General features: G+C 37.9%; 1 pseudogene; it reads left to right on the top strand.

The window, feature by feature from the left end:
- Nucleotides 1-16,359: 16,359 nt before the first annotated feature.
- LOC145632622 (disease resistance protein RGA2-like) lies at nucleotides 16,360-18,908 on the top strand (annotated as a pseudogene).
- The last annotated feature ends 1,782 nt before the right edge of the window (nucleotides 18,909-20,690 follow it).

Consider the following 20,690-nt stretch of genomic DNA (forward strand, 5'->3'; position numbering starts at 1 on the left):
TTTTTGGCTAGACAGTAAATTAAGACAGAGTCAAGCTTGTTGGCACTGTCTCTCTTTTAAGAACGAGGGATTATGTCATTGAACACAAATTTCAGCAGGATTTTGTCAAGAGGGGTTAGGTCATTGTGGTTTATGTAGGTTTCCTCCGGGTCTCCTCCTAAATACTCCACTATTTCATCAATATTAGCATCAGGAATTGGGTTCCTTATCACATTATTATTGAAATAAATATCATATCTAGTATTAGGCACATCAAACAGTTCAGCCAGATACATAGCATCAAACTTGATAGCCTTCCCATACACACAGCAGTGAATAGTACCCTTAGAGTACTTATTGCTTTTGCAAAAATCTCTCATAGCATCAATATACAAACTTCGATTAAAACACTCACCCAACAGATTCACCCAATTTTGAGCTTCAAACAAATCCAACAATTCATAAAGCTTAACAGATTTACACCAAGGTAAATTAAGTGCCAAACCTGTCACGAAGTGGTCACTGATTTTCTCCTGTTTCTTCATAGAGGCAGGCTTGTCTCGATAGTTGACACCCATCTCCGAAACGCTTTCCTCCTCTTCTTGCATGTCCTCGATTTTTCTTTTTCGGGAAGAATTGGACTCAGTAGGAGATTCCTTCTTTTGAGGCTCAGGATTTTGAGTTTCGAGGATGATTTCCATGGTGATTTCTGGAATAGGGTTTGTGTGTTCTTCGGCTTTAGTTTGGGTTTTTGGTGAGACAGACATTGGAGAATAGTTTTGATCGGAGTGATGAGAGAGAAGGTAATTTTTGTGTGGTGTAATTTTGTGTGAGGCTGACATCTTTTATGGTGGAGGTAAATAGGTGAAGTGAGGTGTCGTTTGGGGGGTGAAGTGAATTTAGTTGATTTGACACTCATATTTATTGCTTAGGGAAATGCAAACCGTGTTTTAAGAGAGTAATGCAAGTGGGCTACTTTTTGAACAAAAGATAATGATGAATTTAGATGCATTCATCCGATTTTTGTGTTTGGATAAAAAGAATTTGGAATTTTGAAAAATAGATAAACACAACAATTTTATCTCTTGAATTTTATCAATGAAGAACACTTGCAAATACAACTTGATACACGGAACAAATCAACAAGGCTCATGCAACCAATTTTGGACTCTTCATATTCTATGACTTTCAAATTTACATGCCCTTAGTAAATATTACTCCTGCTCACAACCTGTCTTAACTATGTAATTAAACATATAACACTTGTGCACAGTATACAACAGATTAAGCATGTCAGTTTGAGTTTCATACCTGAGGAAACTTGATGCATTTTTCTCAGTATAACTTAATCATCCCAAGTTCCATTCTCATCTTCTCATGCCTTTCTCTATTCAAGGGTTTTGTTAATATATCTGCAATTTGATTGTCAGTTTGGCAGAAATCTAATTTAATCAAACCCTTTTCAACATTATCCTTAAGGAAATGATGCCTTATATGAATATGCTTAACTATTGAATGATGGACTGGATCTTTAGATATGCAAATTGCACTAGTGTTATCACAGTAGATAGTAATGCAATTAAATTTAATACCAAAGTCACGTAACTGTTGTTTTATCCAGAGGACTTGAGAGCAACAAGCAGCTGCTGCTACATACTCAGCCTCTGCAGTAGATAATGCAACAGTATTTTGTTTCTTGGAACCCCAAGAAACTAGACAAGAGCCAAGGAACTGAACCATACCTGAGGTGCTTTTCCTATTGACTAGGTCACCTGCATAGTCAGCATCTGTGAATCCTCTAAGCATAAAGTCATCACTTCTAGGGTAGAACAGACACAGGTCATCTGTTCCTTTGAGGTATCTCAAAATTCTCTTAACAGTCGTTAGATGTGATTCTTTAGGATTAGACTGAAATCTAGCACACAATCCAACACTAAAGGAAATGTCAGGCCTACTGGCTGTTAGATATAACAATGAACCAATCATACCTCTGTAAGTGGTTTGATCCACACTTGTTCCTTGTGGATCCTCATCAAGTTTTGTTGCTGTTCCCATAGGTGTATGATTTGTCTTGGCATTTTCCATGTTGTACTTCTTCAGAAGTTCCTTGACATACTTCTGTTGGTGAATCATTATTCCTCCAGCTGTTTGCTTTATTTGAAGTCCAAGGAAGAAATTCAATTCACCCATCATGCTCATCTCAAATTCACCACCCATTAGCTCAGCAAAGTACTTGCACAAACCATTGTTAGTAGCACCAAATATAATATCATCTACATAGATCTGTACAACTAACAAATCAGTTCCTCGAGATTTAAGGAAAAGAGTTTTGTCTACTTTTCCTCTTTTGAAATCATTTTTCAGTAGGAACTTTGAAAGCCTTTCATACCAGGCTCTTGGAGCTTGTTTGAGCCCATAGAGAGCTTTATCAAGCTTAAAAACATGATTTGGAAATTTTGGATTTTCGAAACCTGGAGGTTGTTCAACAAACACCTCCTCATTTAAGAAACCATTTAGAAAAGCACATTTCACATCCATTTGATAGAGTTTGAAACCCATAAAAGAAGCAAAAACCACTAGAATTCTAATATCTTCTAATCTAGCTACAGGAGCAAAGGTTTCATCGAAATCAATACCTTCCTGTTGGTTGTAGCCCTTCACAACCAATCTAGCCTTGTTCCTTACTATGGTGCCATGTTCATCAAGCTTGTTCCTGAACACCCATTTAAGCCCAATTACTTTCTTTCCCTTAGGCTTTGGCTCAAGGTGCCAGACCTTGTTCCTTTCAAACTCATTGAGTTCCTCTTGCATGGCCACTATCCAATCAGCATCTCCCAAGTCTTCTTGATGATTTCTTGGTTCGAGAATGGACAGAAATGCATGGAATGCGCAGTAGTTCCTCATCTGTGATCTTGTTTGAGTTCCTTTTCCTATATCACTGATAATTAGATCAGTTGGATGGGAACCTCGATACCTGAATGGTCGGGGTTGGAATTCCCTTGCTGGAACTCCAATTTGAGGAGCTTCTGTTTCTGTTCCTTCTGCTTCTTTTGCTTGTTCCTCATTCACCTGTTCATCTGGTTGAGGAACCTCTCCATTTTCTTGATGATCCTCTTCTGGAGCAGGCTGCTTTTCTTTGGTTTGCTTTTGGGTCTCTTCTTCATCCCTGTCTCTTATCAATCCAATTTCAAAATCATTATCATCTTCTTGTTCCTGTACACTCACAAACTGGTTAACTTCATCAAAGATTATATGAATGCTTTCCTCAACACACATTGAGCTTTTATTGTAAACTCTATAAGCTTTGTTATCAGAGGCATATCCTAGAAATATGGCCTCTTCACTTCTTTCATCAAATTTCCCTAGGTTTTTCTTACCATTGTTATGTACAAAGCACTTACAACCAAAGGCTCTAAGATGAGATATGTTTGGCTTTCTTCCCCTGAATAGTTCATAGGGAGTCTTGTTGATGATACTTCTGATTGTTACTCTGTTAAGGATGTAACATGTTGTATTCACGGCTTCAGCCCAGAAGTTCCTTGGCAATCCACTTGCAATCAGCATCGTTCTAGCCATTTCCTCAAGGGTTCGATTCTTCCTTTCTACAACTCCATTCTGTTGGGGAGTCCTTGGAGCTGAGAAGTTATGATTCATGCCATTTTCCCTGCAAAACTCATCGAATCTTGAGTTCTCAAATTCAGTTCCGTGATCTGATCTGAGATAAACTATGGAGTGACCACTGATTTTCTGTATTTTCTTGGCAAAGGCAACAAACTCGTTTAAAGTTTCATCTTTACTAGCAAGAAAAATAACCCAAGTGAATCTAGAATAATCATCAACAATAACCAAAACATATATCTTGCCACTCCTGCTTTGAATTCTCATGGGACCACACAAATCCATATGGATTAATTCCAAAGGCTTTGTAGTGCTCACCATTTTTTTCAATTTAAAAGATGAGCGAACATGCTTTCCTTTCACACATGCATCACAAACTTTGTTCTGTAGGAACTTGATAATAGGAAGTCCCACAACCAAGTTCCTTGACCTTAGCTTGTCCAGTAATGAAAAGCTAGCATGTCCAAAACGTTTATGCCATAGCAGGGGATCATCTTCAACAACACTCAGACATGTAAGGTTGTTCCTTGGGATTAAGTTGAGGTCAACTGTATAAGTGTTCCCTCTTCTTGTTCCTTCTAGAACAACCTTTCTTGACTTGTTGTTGATGATGTTACAAGAATCAGAAGTAAAACTTACAGAGTTTCCTTTGTCACAAAATTGTGATATACTGAGCAAATTGTGCATTAAGCCCTCGACCAGGAACACATTATCAATGGAATGAGATTTTGATCTACCAATTTTGCCTTTTCCAATGATCTCGCCCTTCTTATTATCCTCAAAGGTTACTGTTCCTCCAGGGTAGTCTTCTAGTGAGAGGAATTTTGATTTATCACCTGTCATATGCTTTGAACAACCGCTGTCGAGATACCACGAGTTGTTCCCCCTCACTAGGACCTGCAAGAAAACTAAGCATTAGGATCAGGAATCCAGGTTTCCTTGGGTTCCTTAGACGTGGATGCAATATCAGTTTTCTTGACCCACACTTGTTTTACATTTCTTTTATCAGCTTCTTCTCTTATCCTACACTGTCCATAGAGATGTCCAGACTTACCACAAAAAGTGCATACCTTCATGGTAGGAAGCTCAACATATTTCTTTTGCTTACCTTTCCTCTTGGTTATATAGCCAAGGCCTTCAGTTCTTTTTCCTTGAGCTTCAGCTATCCACTTAGGTATGACTTTTGGGTCAATACTTCTATCCTTTCTAGCATTCAGTTCAGATTCAAGTTGATCCTTTTGAGTTTTTAAAGTAGAAAGCTTATTTTTCAAATTTTCAAAATCAACATTGAATTTAAGCAACTGATCGCTTGAGGAACTGCTAGAACTGATATAAGAATTTATGAGCTTATACTGAGTTAATTCAACATTCAGAAGAATACTTTCATTCTTAATCCTATCAGCTATCTCAGTTATGTGTTTGTATTTAAAATCAAGCTCTCTTAATTTGCTTTGAGACTTTGCATAGGCTGTTTCCAACCAAGCACCATGTTCTTTGCAAACCTTAAGAGATTTTTCACATTTGTTCAACTTTACACATGTATCTCTAAAGAATTCTTCTTCTTCAAGACATATATCTATAAAGACATCTTTAGAGAGAGTTTAAAGCTGTTTAGGATCAAGAAATACCTCTTTCTGGAGTTCCTCAAGGTAAGCTTTTTCATCATCTGATTTGGCCATCAAACAGAGATTGGCTGTCTCCTCTTCTGGTTGGTCATCATCTTCTTCTTCACTTTCTGAGTCTCCCCAAGCTGCTATCATGGCCTTCCTCATGTCTGACTTTTGATAGTTTGCTTTGCTGAAATTTTCTCTTCCCTGTTCCTTAGCCTTTCCTTTCCCTTTATCATTTTCCCAAAGGGGATAGTCTCCGATAAAGTGATCTGGAGATCCACACTTGTGGCAGTTGTAGTCAGGCTTTGGATTTGAGGTCTTTTTCCCGAAGTTCCTTGAGGTTCGGCCTTTCTTGAACATCTTTTTAAATCTTCGCACAATTAGGGCAGCCTCATCCTCGTCCACTTCTGAGTCTTCCTCCTCATCAGCCTTAAGAGCCAAACCCTTATTCCTCATGGGTTCATTGTTGACTCCAAGGTGTAGCTCATGAGTCATGAGAGAACCTGCTAGCTGTTCAATATTGAACTTGGTAAAGTCCTTCGTTTCCTGAAGGGCTGTCACCTTAGCTCTCCACCTCTCATCTTGTGGAAGACTTCTAAGAACCTTCCTAACCTGCTCATCTGTAGGAATCTGTCTACCAAGGGAAACCAACTCATTTATGATGTTAGTAAAACGGGTTAGCATCTCTTGAATGGTTTCCTTAGGCTGCATTTCAAATCGTTCATACTTAGACATAAGTAGATCGATTTTTGAGCGTTTAACCTCATTAGTTCCTTCATGAGTAATCTGCAGCAAATCCCAGATTTCCTTAGCGTTCTTGCACCCCATAACACGATTGTGTTCGTGAGGTCCAAGTCCACAGTGGAGCAATTTCACAGCCATAGCATTTATTTCCATTTTATCAAAGTCCTCTTTTTCATATTCAGACATAGGCTTAGGGATTACCTCGTTCTGAGCATTTGTTTTGGTGACTTCAAAATCACCAACCTCGATGACCCTCCAGACTTGATAGTTCTCTGCCTTGATAAAGATCTCCATGCGGTTCTTCCAGTAGGTATAGAACTTTTCGTTGAACATAGGAGGCCTCTGTGTTGAGTATCCTTCCTCGAGCTTCTCATGAGTATTCATTTTCTCCAAGACCTTTCTTCTTCAGGATTTCCTGATTTTCCTAGAAGTTAGGCTCTGATACCAATTGTTGTTCCAAAGAATATTACAAGAAGGGGGGGTTGAATTGTAGTATGAGAATTTAGCCTAACTTTTTGCGGAATTAAAATTAAGTTAGCTAAAGGAACTGAAAGATAAACTAAAGGAACTAAAGAATGCAAGAGAGATTTTACGTGGAAAACTCCTTGGCCCTAACAAGGAGAAAAACCACGACCACTTGGGATTTTGGGAAAAGAATCTTCACTATAATAGGGCAAATGATCCTATTACAAGCTAAAGACTCAAACTCAAGTTCCTCTACGAACTTGAGACCCTGAGGAACAAGTCACCCAACTTGTTACTCTTCTCTTCTCTTTCTCTCTTCTCACTTCTCTGTTCTCTCTTCTCTTTCTCTCTTCTCTTTCTCTTCTCTATCTCTTCTCTTTCTCATACACAAATGTTCACTCGAACTTCCCCATTCCCCAAATTACAACTCGAAAGAAAAACAAACTCTAGTATAAGAACATTAAGAACACTCTAATGAACTTGTGTGGAATTTGACTCTTAACTCGTTTTAAAGCTTGAAAACTTATGTGAGCAAGGGTAAGTTTTTCCAACAGACTCAACAACTATTTATAGACAAAAATTCGTTTAGGAAAAACTTCTTTGTGCAGCAAATCAACAACGCCACTACTCCAACCCACTAAGAAGATTATGTTCCTAAAATTAAGGAAACATGAACTCCTCAATGTGCAAGACCATGACTTGAAGAAGATCATGGAGGAGTAGGCCGCAAGTTTTGGAAAACATGGGAGATTTTATTTTGTAAAAGATATTTTCCGAAAATCAGAAAAAGAAATAAAATAAAATCTTTTTAACTTGAGATAAAGATAAACGTTTAAATGATAACAGTTTTCCTAAAAACTAGCATGCACATATTTCATCTTTTAGACCCATTCCACACAGATTTTTCGAGTGCTATTTAATATCTTATACTTACATAAATCCTAAAATATAAAAATATATTTAGTCTTCATGTTCTCTGATGAAGCTTCTACTCCGAGGCTTCTGTTCCTTGGGAGGAACTTCTCTTCTCTGATGAGGCTTCTTCTCTAAAGCTTCTGTTCCCTGAGGGAACCTTCTCTTCTCCATTCTTCATTTCTGAAGCGCCAGTTCCTGTGAGGGAACTCTTCTATATGGATAGCTCTGCTTCTGGCCTTCTTGTTCCTCATGGTAGTTTTACAAGACACTTCATTCTCCTAGTCTTTGTAACTGAGTACACACTTAAACAATCAAGCACTTATTAGTTTGTAAGTAAGTGAGGTTGTGTCATCATCAAAATCATTAAGTCCAACAGTCGATACCATAAAGGTCGCGGTCACACTACTGAAAAGTGTCTCGCCCTCAAGGATCGTGTTCAAGACTTCATTGATTCAAATCTCCTTCATGTTCCTCCGCGCGACAAGAAGGCGAAGATTAGTAACAATATTATCAGTGGCTGTAAAGGGAAGAAGAACGACTATCCTTCTTCTTCCGAAAACGCCTACTCTAGTAATAGTGTTGGTACTTTCGACCTTAGTGAGATCCTAGCCATGGGTAATCGAAAGCAACCAAAAAGGGAATTTACCCCTATTGGAGTTAGATACGATGATGCTTTCGATCGACTCCATGTCAAGGGAATCATTACTCCCATTGGACCTATTAAAGATCCCCCACTTAAGAAAAGATTGCCTAGTTGGAATCCAAACGAACACTGCAAGTACCACCAAGGTAAGGGTCATGCTACTAAGAGCTGTTGGAAGCTAAAGGAGGATATCCAACATTTGATTGATAATAATAAGCTTCTCATACCTCCAGTTTACAAGAAGAACGAGTGATGATAAAGGAAACAACACAAGACAAGAGGCGAGCTTCAACGACAAGATTTTGTGACCTCTTTTTTCTATTTCTTTTTTATCTACCCTTTCCTCAATAAGTCTAGCATAGGCACCTTTTCTTTTCCTTTAGATTATTTTTGTAGTCTTTTTTCCTTTTCCTTTAATAAAAATGAGCATTTATTTCCTTATATATGATCATTTCATTATGTTACATCAAAAAAAAAAAAATAATAATAATAAAAAAATGTCAAACTAAGCACAAGGTTTACCAATGATTTGAGGCAACCCTTGTAGCTACATCATTCTCCTTTCACCCTTCAATCATACATCCTTTCTTCATAAACCACTCTGAGCCTCGTCTAACGATAAACCTTTCTTTTTTCAACCTACATCTACCTAACCTTGGGATGGGATGGTGTGCAACTTATGCAATTCTAAAAAGCACGAGTGATTTCAAAAGATTAAAAATAAGCAAAAATAAATAAATAAATAAAAGTGTACAAAAGGGCAAGTGTTCCAATGTCTTTGATATGAAAATATCTTTGATATGAACACGTCTCAGATTGCGTCTCTTATCGAGTGCTCGGTACCGTGCCTGAGAAACATGAATGTCAAGTGAGTGATAGACCGCATGATCGGGATTGCCCACACTTATGAAAATAAAACAAATAAAGCAAAAAAAAAAAGAGTAGAAAACCTCAAGCATAAAAATACAAATATTCAAAAGCAAGGTTGCACACCTTGGGGGCTTATCTAGGGTCTTGAGCCTTTATCCCCTTCTTCTTCAAACTTTTAGCTTAACCACGTTACAACCCTTTAAAAGACCTTTTTGAGGTATACACACTTGTGCGAGGTTCGGCTAGAGCTACGTTCGGCCTGATTCCTAACGGATACGTAGGCAACCTCACATCGAGGTGCGGCCGTAATAAAAATGCATTCATATTCACATTCACATACTTACACCATGATCATATCAAGGGATTTCCTATGCTCATCCCTATTCATTTAGAGCTAGACTTGGGGGCTTGATCCCTACATGATTAGATTACCTAGCCTAAGAGTCACCACCATTTGACTCTTTTAACAAATAATATCTTTCCACACACTTAGCTCTTGAGGCCTAACTTTAGTGTCACTTTCACACACTGCGCAAATACATGACCAAATATACTTCCCTTAGGAACCCTTTGTCATGAAATCTTAACACAACGTTGAAGCATACATTATCATATCAACATCACTCATAATTGTCATTGCATCACGAAGTATGAAGTGCTTAGCCTCCATGCCTAAGTTACCCAAATACTTTCATCATGGAGTCAACAGTTGAGATAGCCTAGGATGAATTAATCCTTGAACCTTGAGAGATAGTATCAAACAACATCTGACTAAGCTCATTCAACATGCACCTTCAAACTTCACTTCTTCTTTTTCACGTCTTTTTTTTCGGGAGAAAGTCGGTACCCTCCACAAAATTGACGGAACGGAAAATTTTTGCTTTTTTGTATTTTTTAAGTCGCACGATCACATTACAATGCACACACGAGTCATGTACACATTGAGTCATGTCGTGCCATATCACTTTGATTTGAGTCTAACACATGTGTCATTACACTTCGAGTTGAGTCAACCTCGAGTCAGTCAAACATATCGAGTCAAGTTTATACCTTGAGTCGTGTCAAGTCGATGAGTCAAGCAACATTAAGCCTTAGGTCAACCCTAAGATAATTAAAGAAATTGGCAAAGTTCTATAGTAAAAAATAAATACAGGTGCAGCAGAATAGGGAAGACCCTATTCCAATTCTTGGCGCCAGAGATATTTCAGCAGCGCCAGAGCTCGAAGCCTATCAAAAAGGTGATTTCGACCTCGTACAACAATTTCGGGTTCCTTGGTACGCCAGTTAGCCCCTATAAGCAATTTGACATGATTAAGTAGTCAGTTTGATTACAATTGCAATAAGTGATCGACCTGATGAAAGATCGTCTCACTTAGCTTAAAGCGCCTAATCACGGAGACACCGACATACTGGTTTTTAGCGGAAGCAAAGTTCAGGCGAGCTTTAGAGATCGACAAACGTTGGTCTTCGGAAATTTTTCTTCAGAACATTATCGCAACAAACATTCAAGCATCGAAGCTCTATTGTTCAAAGACGCGTGGACATTTCATTCAAGCTCTTTTGCTCATAGACGCGTGGGCATATCAATCGAGCTCTTTTGTTCAGAGACGCGTGGACAATCCTTTTCAAGCTCTTCGTTTAGAGACGCGTGGACACATCATTCAGAAGATCATATAAAAAAGAAGCTCTTTGTTCAGAGGCGCGTGAACATATCAAAAAGAAGCTCTTTGTTCAGAGACGAGTGAACATCGAAACAGCAAGGTGGCGTTCCCTGGATTATGGAGAGTTGTCACAAACAACTGAGGATTGTTTAAAGAGAAGCAATCTTCGATAGTATTCCCTTGGACGCGGAATATTATCAATGCGGATGGAGATTGTTTCAAGAGAAGCAATCTTCGATAGTATTCCCTAGGATGTGGAATATTATCATTGCGGAGGAGGATAGTTTCAGGCGAAGCAATCTTCTTATTTGGAAGCAGTTACGGGCGTAGCGGTTTTCAAGCGGGATGGCATTCTCTAGCTTGCAGGAGGTCATCAAAACAGTAAAGCAGCAACAATCGGTTACTTTCAGAGACGTGCGCTCGACGGTGCAAGATACGCGTTTCTTAACTCTTTTATCTGTTTAACTAATGCTAGTTTTGCAGGTATCGGCGTTACAAGATTGATTTAGGGTCGCAGAACGTTCTGAATCATTCTCCGTCCCTATCGATACTTTGACTTTTGTTTTTGAAACTTGCGTTTCTCCAAACTCAGTCAAAGTGGGGGCTTCTGTAGACACCCATTTGTGTCTCCCCAAAACCAGACCCAGTGATGAGTACCTTTCACGTCGAATCATAATCGAATGAAACGAAAGTGTGGAAAAGTCTAGTGTTGCGGGAAGTTTTAATTTCTTTTCTCATCTTTCTGTTTTTGAAAACTTTATTTTAAGAAAACAGTAAATCCAGTTTGGTTGGTCCATGATATGGGTCCAATAGTAGTGTAGTTGGATGGGGCTTGCAAAGACCTTTCCAATGATATATTATAAGCCCAATTCCGATGAATATTGAGGAAGTTATGACCAATTTACTAAACTGGGCCCGGTTTGAGCTTTATATGCGGCCCAATGATCTAGGGGAGGGCCTAATATGATTTATCATTCCTAATGCAATTAGGAATGGTTTTAGTCTTCTAGATTCTTCTAGAAGGTTCTTTTCATTCCTAATTCAATTAGCATTGATAAGTTGACTTTGTTAACTTTTCAGAGTTTTAATTAAAATCAAATAGCATTTTCGAAGAAATTATATTATTTTATCCTCCAGTACGGTAAATTTATCAGATTTTCGAAAACGCGTCGAAATCAAGCTTGGCGTCCAACCCCAGGCCTTGGCGCCTGGAACCAGGCCTGGCGCCTGGCGCTAAGGCTGGTGCCTGGCGCCAGCTAGCCAGGGTTGGCGCCAGCTCTGTTTCCTGGGCGTCAGACTCTGTTTTGTTAATTTATCTTTTTTGGCTGATTTTCTCTATAAATATCGTATTAAAAACTCCGTTTTCATTCATCACCGACAGTCAGTTTTCATTCGCAATCATTAATTCTCTAATCATCTACATCTATCATTCACCAACTCTCTTCATTCACAAGCTTTAGCGTTCTTTAAAACATTCATCTTTCTTTCTTACTTTGTTTTCATACAAAATTTTGCATTCACAAGATCAAGAAACACCTAGCCATATTCGAAGTTGCCTTCGCCCTAGACGTGAAAGGTTTTAATTTCTGAGGGTTTGGTCCCAAATCTCTATTTCAATTATTTAATTTAATTGTTTGTTTATTATTTTTCCTTGAAGTTACTAACGTGTGTATTTTGTTATTAGAAAGAGGTATGAGGCATCAAAGTAAGTACTTTATTGGTTTTAATTGATGTTATGATGTAGAAATCATGTTTAAATTGTTATTATGATATTCCTAGTATCATGTCTAGGGTAATTTTAATATTAAATATGATTGTTACGATGCTTCCTATATTCTTCCTAATATTTATAATTGTTAGTATCATGTTAGGGTTAAAGACTTGATTTTTATTGCTTAGTGACATGCTAGGGTTTGTTATTAATCTTGTTAGTATCATGCCTAGGATCTTGCTACTATTATGCTTTAATATTAACATGAACATGATATTGATTATTATGTTGCTTGATTATATTTATTATTTATTGCTTGATCACACCTTTATTGCATGTTAAAGGGAATTTGGTACTTGTAATCACGCTTAATAAGATATTAATAATCTTGTTAGGTTAACCGTGGTTATAATTCAAGTGATCACCAATAATAGTTTATTTGTGCATTAAATTCAACCAACATAGATTAAACAGGTTTAGGGTTAATCCTATTGATTGCATGTTAGTCAGAAAGCGCACATGAATACGATCTGAATAAAGTAGAGGCCTATTATTAGGGCAGGTTCAATCTCTTTTAGGTTGGATTTGTACCATCATCCCCGAACCCTTATTTGGTTCATGACCTTATGGAGTTGACGATCTCTTGGATCGTTAAGGGGTGTAAACTTCATCCTATGAACGGTTTACAAGTTCCTTAAAAACTTGTTGGCGACTCTTTTGCTCTATCTTCTTCCCTTTTGGACGCCACCGTACTCTAGTGTATGATCACAGTGGGGTTCAAGCTAGTGGGATTTTAAAGGCTTGAAATTATTTCCTACACCAGCGGAGACCCTCATGTGAGGGTCACGTGCTCAACCCCTCCCTCCTCAAAACCAGCAAAACCACACCCTAACCAACCCCAACTGCCGGCACCAGAACCACCTCTCAGCCGACACCACCACCCATCAACATAGCCGCATCACCGCCTTCCCAAATTACTCTAAACCCACCGGATAATATCTCTTTTCTTTCTTTTTTACCCTTTCCCCCCCTCCAATTAGACTTTCTCACTCCTCTATCTTTCTAACAACCCTTAAATTTTTTTTCAGTTGAAGGGAAAAATTCCGTTGTTTTGCTCAAATTGTTGCAAAGAACAACCTCAATTTATCTAATTTTGTGGTTGGTAAGTTGTAAATGTTAATAAAAACTAATTCTTTGTTGTTAATTTCATTGCTTTTTTTTTAATTTACCTTCGATTTAGGATTTCCAATTGGGGGGGAAAAGGGGGAAACTACTACCTACCCTATACTCTTCTCTCTATTGTTTTTTTTTTGGGGGGGGGGGGTACACTTTTCCGAGTGAATTTGGATGGGTTTGGGGTGGGACATGGGTGGTTGTGGAGGTGGGTGAGGATTTTTGCGGGCGAGTTTAAAGTTATTTGGATGGGTGGTGATGGCAACTTGGTTGATTGTGGGTGGTGATGTCGGCGACTAAAAGGTGGTTCCAGTGGTGGCTAGGTGGTGGTGTTGGCTGTTGGGGTTGGCTATGCTATATTTTTGGTGGTTTTGTGGAGAGAGAGGTTGAGCGCATGACTCCTACATGAGGGTTAACGCCGAAAAACAAGGTCAATCCCTTGAAACCAGCCTGATGTGTTATATTGGAAAAAAATGGTTTTAAGTGTTTTTTTCAAAAAAAATTTTATAAGGTGTTTTTTCACAAAAAGAGTGTTATAAAAGGTGGCTTCTTGCTTTCTTATAATTTTTCCAAATATATAATTGAAAATGAGCTGCCCCAGTTAATATGCCATATTAACAAACTTTGTTAATATGGCTCTCTCTCCTCCCCTCCAAAAGCAATTTGTTCTCTCTCCTCGCCTCCCAAAGCAATTCAGACTCACTCCTTTCCTCAGCCATAGTTGCAGGACCACCTTCGAAGTTATAATCCGGCCCGGCCGGCCAGTCGATCGGCCGGCCAAACAAAAGACACCCTAGTTGCAAAACATGTAAATTGGGGCCATACTAACCCTTTAGGAGAAGGAATTTTCTCGTGCGGCGGTGTTAATGGTCGTGGCGGTGGCGCTAATGGTCGAAATGGTGGTTTCAATGGTGTTGTGGTGGTCGCGCAATGGTGTTAACGGTAGGACAGTGGTCACGCCCATGGTGTTAACGGAAGTACGCTGGTCGTGCGGTGATGGTGGTCGTGCAATGGGTGGTGCGTATGGTTGTGAGGTGGTGACAATGGGCTGAAGGTGTAGGTAGAGGAGAGAGAAAGGGGGTAAAACTACGAAAATACAAAAATATACCCTCATATTAATATGTTTTGTTAATATGGCATATTAACATGTATTTTCTCATGTGAAAATAATGTGAAAAAATAAAATAGAAAGTAATAAAAGTACTTAGAGGGCGTTTGGTTCGCGGAATATAGGTATGAGGTATGAGTTTAGAATAACTAAAACCCATACCATATGTTTGGTTGTCAAAAATATGAATTTTAAACCCATACATCAAACCCATAAGGTATGGGGTTTAGAAACCTAGGGGGGAGGTGGGTTTGGCTCATTCCATTCCCTTACGCTTTATTTGGATAGCAAAGAAAGAAGAAAAAGAAGGGGAGGGAAAATGGAGGAAGGGAAGGGAAAAGAAAGTGAGGGGGAGGTGAGCTCCATTTTTCCTCCAAATCTCTCTAATTTTGAAGAGATTATGCTTTTTAAAGAGAGAGGGAAAATGGATCACTCCATCTCCTTTCCCTTCCTTCCCCCAATCTTTTACCCAAACAAGAGAATTTGACCCCTCCATTTCTCTTCTCTTCTTTTCCTTCCATTTATTCCTATCCAAACAAAGTGTTAGGTATTAAATACATAGTATTAAGGGGATGAGGTTCCATTCCAAGATTGAATCAAGCACATGGTATTAAGTATCGAGTTCCAACCTGATACCACTTTAACCCCATTCATGATTCTAAACTCATACCACTCTACAAACCAAACGCCCCCTTACTTCTTTCAAAAATAAAATACTCAAGAAACAAATTAAGAAATGATTCCTCAACACTCACAAAATCAGCAACATTTCCGCCGGTGGAGGCTTCGGCGGCTTATTGTCGCCGGAAAATGGTGTAAATATGACTTCCGATTCTTCAATTTCGCCAAATGCCGACCTCAAATTCTAAGAATTTTACGAATTTCTTGTCAAATACAAAGGGTAGCTGACAAATTCTGGAGAAAATCCTACATCATGTCGTTCTCCTGCAAACTAGGCTATACTTCTCCAGTTCTTTCGTATTTTTTCTCTCCTCTTACATCATGTCTTTATTTAGTACGAGTAATTTTTTCCAAATTTTGAAATCTGATTGTAAATTCAAGGAATAGAAAGTAGTTCAGCTTAGCCATGACTTGATCATCGGAAATTATGGCTTTTATGAAACCGGTACTGGTGCACGCACCAAATTTATACAGTTTAGTGACAATTTTGTTCTCTAAAATTATTACAAATTTTGTAATTAAGTCGACAAAAATACCCATCAAATGTACAATCGATATTACTACTGTACAATTATTAAGATCATGGATCAAAAACTATGAACAATGAATTTGCAATCAAGAGAAAACCTAAGTGTATCTCGTTGATTAATGATCGTTCTTTATCAAATGTCAAAATTGTAAATAAATACGTAAAACCGCTATTTGAGACAGGGGTTTTGCTCCAAAACCGTTATTACTCCAAAATCACTACTCCTACTTTGCTATTTCATGACATTACAATTTTTTCCCTTAATAATAAAATTATAAACACAGTTAAAGACATAAATATAAACACAGCATTTGGTATTATACCCAAATATTTACACATGAATTTGATTTACGACTTGCGTTTATTTAGGCAATTATATTGGATCGTGCACATGACTCTACTAATTACGACACTTAAACTAAGCACAATGAATAAAACTATACAGTAGTCTGTACATTTTTGTACTTAATTATTCCTATTATTTGAAATTTGGAATCACTCAATGATAATGTTCAGCACCTTTTTATATTGAGTATACAATTTGTTATATACATTATCAGTTCCATTACATTTGTCTGCTTAAACCCATTTCAACTATTATCTGCCATAGCAAACACTTTCATTGTCTGAGCTCATTTCTGAAACCAAAAAAATGGATCTTGGAACCGTGTTGTCCGTTGCTCAAACTCTTCTTGCTGCTCTTCAATGTTCGGAGCTCAAAGAGTAGACCTCCTTGTTTGGCGTTGGGTTTAAATCTCAACTTGATGAACTCCAAGAGACTGTGTCCACTGTCAAGGCTATGCTCCAAGATGCTGAGAACAAGCAGGAGTAGCTTTCTTCTGAAGAAAAACTTTGGATTCAGAAGCTCAAGGATGATGTTTATGATGATGATGATTTGTTCGATGAGTTTGTCACTCTTGTTAAGCAGAAGCAGCTCATCAAGGGTAAGAAACTCTCCAAAAATGTGAGTCTCTTCTTTTCTCGTTACAATCCTATTAAGATAGCTCACTCTATGTCCCAAGAGGTTAAGAAAATTAGGAAGAAGTTAGATGCTATTGCCAAAAATCACTCTCAGTTTGGCTTTAGTATTGATCCTCAGCCTATGAGGAGGAGGAGGGAAGAGACATGTTCTTACATCTATGAGGGTAATATCATTGGGAGAGGATATGACGTGGAGAAACTCATTGGACATCTGTTGAATTGTTCCACAGTTCAACAAGATGTTTCCTTCCTCTCTATAGTGGGAATTGGAGGATTGGGGAAAACTGCTCTTACCCAACTAATGTATAATGATCTAAGGGTCGCAAGTGCATTTCCATTAAAGTTGTGGACTTGTGTCTCTGATCATGATCAGGAGCAGATGGATGTAGAAGGGATTCTTCATAAGATTTTGACTTCAGCTGGTGAAAAGCATGAAGGATCCAACAAGGAATGGTTGCAAAGAAAACTTTAAGAAAAATAAACAAGCAACAAATACTTGCTTGTTTTAGATGATGTATGGACTGAGAATCGCAATTACTGGCTTAAGCTTGTAGAGTTTTTATTGGGAGGTCAGAGGGGAAGTTGGGTTGTGGTAACAACGCGGTCGCACAAGACGACCCAAATTGTAGGAGGTGGTCCTACACATGAACTCCAAGGCTTGGCAAAGGAGAATTCATGGTCCTTGTTTAAGAAAGTAGCATTTGGATCAGAACAGTTAAGCCCTGACGACGATTTGTTGAAGATTGGCCGAGAGATTGTTGAAGGATGTGCAAGTGTCCCTCTTGCCATAAGAGTGGCCGGTAGTCTTCTGTATGGTCAAGACAGGAGTAGATGGATGTCATTTCAGAAGATTGGGTTATTCAACTCTAGAGAATGCCAAAAAGACATCATGCCTGTACTCATGTTCAGTTATCATCAACTTGAATTACCCCTCAAAAGTTGCTTCACATATTTTGCATTGTTCCCAAAAGACGCTGTCATAGTGAAGGAGTTGTTGATAAACCTTTGGTTGGCACAGGATTACGTTGTTCCATTAGTTGACGATCAAAGTTTGGAAGATGCTGCTGAGGATTATTTTACTATTCTAATGCGGAGATGCTTTTTTCAAGATATAGATCATGATGAATATGGTGACATCATTTTGTGTAAGATATATGATCTGATGCATGATATTGCTCAAAATGTGGCTGGGAAGGAAATTTGTTTTAAAAATTCTGTAACAGACAACATGGATAGAGAAGTCCGACATATTTCCCATGTACAAAGTGAATTCCTGCAATACTCTTTTTCCAAGACCCACATTCGTTCCTTTCTGAATGTTGATGCATGGAATAATTGTCTTGCTATGGACCGAGCTTCCTTGAAGGCATTAGTAGAAAATTGGATGTGTTTGAGGGTGTTGGATTTGAGTAAATCAGGTGTTTGCCACACTCAATAGGTGAATTGTTGCATTTAAGATATTTAGATATCTCAAAAAATTATTTGGATGTGCTTCCTCAATCAATTACCAAGTTATATAATGTACAGACAATGAAATTATGTGGGTGCTATCAATTAAAAGAGTTGCCGAAAGATTTGATGAAGTAGGTTGACTTGAGGATATTGGAGATACCTAGTTGTTCTCACCTGGCTATTATGCCAAAGGGATTGAGTAAGATTAGTTGCCTTCGCGTGCTGAGTATGTTTGTAGTGAATGGATCAAAGGCAAGTCAGAAGCAATGTTTTGATCAACTGGGGGAGCTAAAAAGATTTAACAGCCTAAAAGGTGAGCTTCATATCAAATTCAGATTATGTGAAAATGCTAGAGAAGTTAATGATGACATAGATAAGGAACATCTCAAACTTATTAGCATTGAATTTGATGATGAGGGGATTGATGAAGAAAGAGGGAGATTAATGGAAGAGCTGCAACCACATCCGAATCTCAGGGGATTAGATTTAAATAGATTTGTTGGCTTGAGAATGCCGAGTTGGGCTAGGGGAAATAAGTTGGCGACCTCTCTCCCTAATCTTACAAGATTGGAGTTTTATGGGTGTGGGATGGAGGACTTGACATGCCTTGGAAATCTTCATCATTTAGCATACCTTAAAATTTGCTACCGTTGGAATTTGAATTATATGTTTGAAAAGAGTGCATTAGCAGGTGGCAGCGATCCAAATGGATTATTTCCCCACCTGAGAAAGCTAGATATGGGGAACCTTCCAGAGTTGCAAGGATAAACAAATCTTAGGGAGGGTGTGGGAGATAATAATCATCTTTGTCTTGATATTAACGGCAGCTTCAGCATGGCACCAATACTACTTCCTCAATTGAGGGTTTGAAGATATTTAATTGCCCAAACTTAAGATCGATTCTGCTATGTCCCAACTTAATAGATCTAAATATCTTTAATTTCAATAAAAGTCTCCAAATAATTGTGCATATTACGAAATTGAGGGATGAAAAGATGGATGCAAGTGGCATTAGTACTTGTTCTACTACCCCCTTATCTTCATCCTCTTCTTCAAATGATATTTCCAAGTTAAGGAAAGTTATCCTATATGATGTTCTATGGCTTAATTCATTTCCCAGAGAAGCACTTCAGTGTCTTGTTGAGCTTCATATATTCGGTGATGATGAGTTGGAGAGTTTGAAAGATGCTGGGTATGTGTTCAGTAGCTGCTCGTCTTCCCTGCGATCCTTGGAAATCCGAGGTTTCGGCAAATTGATGAGTGTTATTTCTTGAGGATTGGAACATCTCACTGCCTTGGAGACTTTAACCATCTATAGTTGCCCTAATGTAAATTTATTGGGAGAAGAAGAGGAAATGAACACTATTGGCATGCCATGGCCATCCTTTTCTCACTCCCTTTGTTCCTTGCAATTGGATTATCTCCCAAAGCTTGTGGATCTTCCAAGTTAGATGCAATCTTTGGCAGCCCTCCATACCCTCACAATTTATTCTTGCTCGCAATTGGAATCTGTGCCGGATTGGATGCCTAAATTGACTTCCCTTGATACTTCGACTCTATTCCTATTCAAAACGCCTCAAGGAAAGATGCCAACATCCCAATGGGAAAGACTGGCCTCACATTCAACACATCTCTTCCATTGTACTGCGTAATTGGAAATGAACACTTTTCCCATTATAGATTGGATTGATTACTTGAATGTCATGTTTGCTTACTACTAGTGTAATTAGTTTCAATGTAATCATTTACACATTGCAATTTGCAAACAGTATGCAGGGCCGTAGCACGGGGAGGGCAGCTGGCGCGGCTGCCCTGGGCCCCTTGTTAAAAAGCCCAGTTTCAATACAATATAAGGCCCCAAATAAATATACTTCGTACTATATTTCAAAAAAAAAAATATACTTCATACTAAATAATATTACGTATATATACATTTAACAAAAAAAAAAAAAAGTAAAAAGTGTGTACTGTACAACACTAGTATTGTAGAATTCCAAAATATCAAATGGCATTTTTGGTAAACGTATTTCTTCCCTAATTTTTTTGCCCAAATTATTCACATTCCCAAGTGAATTTGATTAACAAAAAAAAAAAGTCATTAATTTTAATTGTATTCCCATTTTTGGTAATTTTATTTTTCAAAATGTATCTCATTACAATTTTAAGTTAGTTAAATTCTTTCTCTTTCACGATTCTATTGAAGATGAAAACTATAATAATCGGTCATTTTACTCTTAAATTTTCAATGGGATTAATCTAATTATATATAATTCTCTTTGCATACCCTACTTTTTTTTTTTTAAACGGTGCATACACGACTTTATTCATCAAGATCTTTTCTTTGTATTATATTATATTTTTCTTTGTATTAAAAAAATCTAATGGATTAGTTGGATACTTGGTTTGAATGGTTCGGCTGGTATAATTACTTCAACAAGAGTTACAGGAATGTAATTTCAATGTTTTATGAAATTGATGTTTTTAAAGATTATTGATCATAATAAAATATTTTTGCATACCCAATTTTTTAAAATTTTATATAGTATATGT

Source organism: Chenopodium album, chromosome 5, assembly GCF_948465745.1.
Source record: "Chenopodium album chromosome 5, dcCheAlbu1.1, whole genome shotgun sequence".
NCBI classification, from domain to species: Eukaryota; Viridiplantae; Streptophyta; class Magnoliopsida; order Caryophyllales; family Amaranthaceae; genus Chenopodium; species Chenopodium album.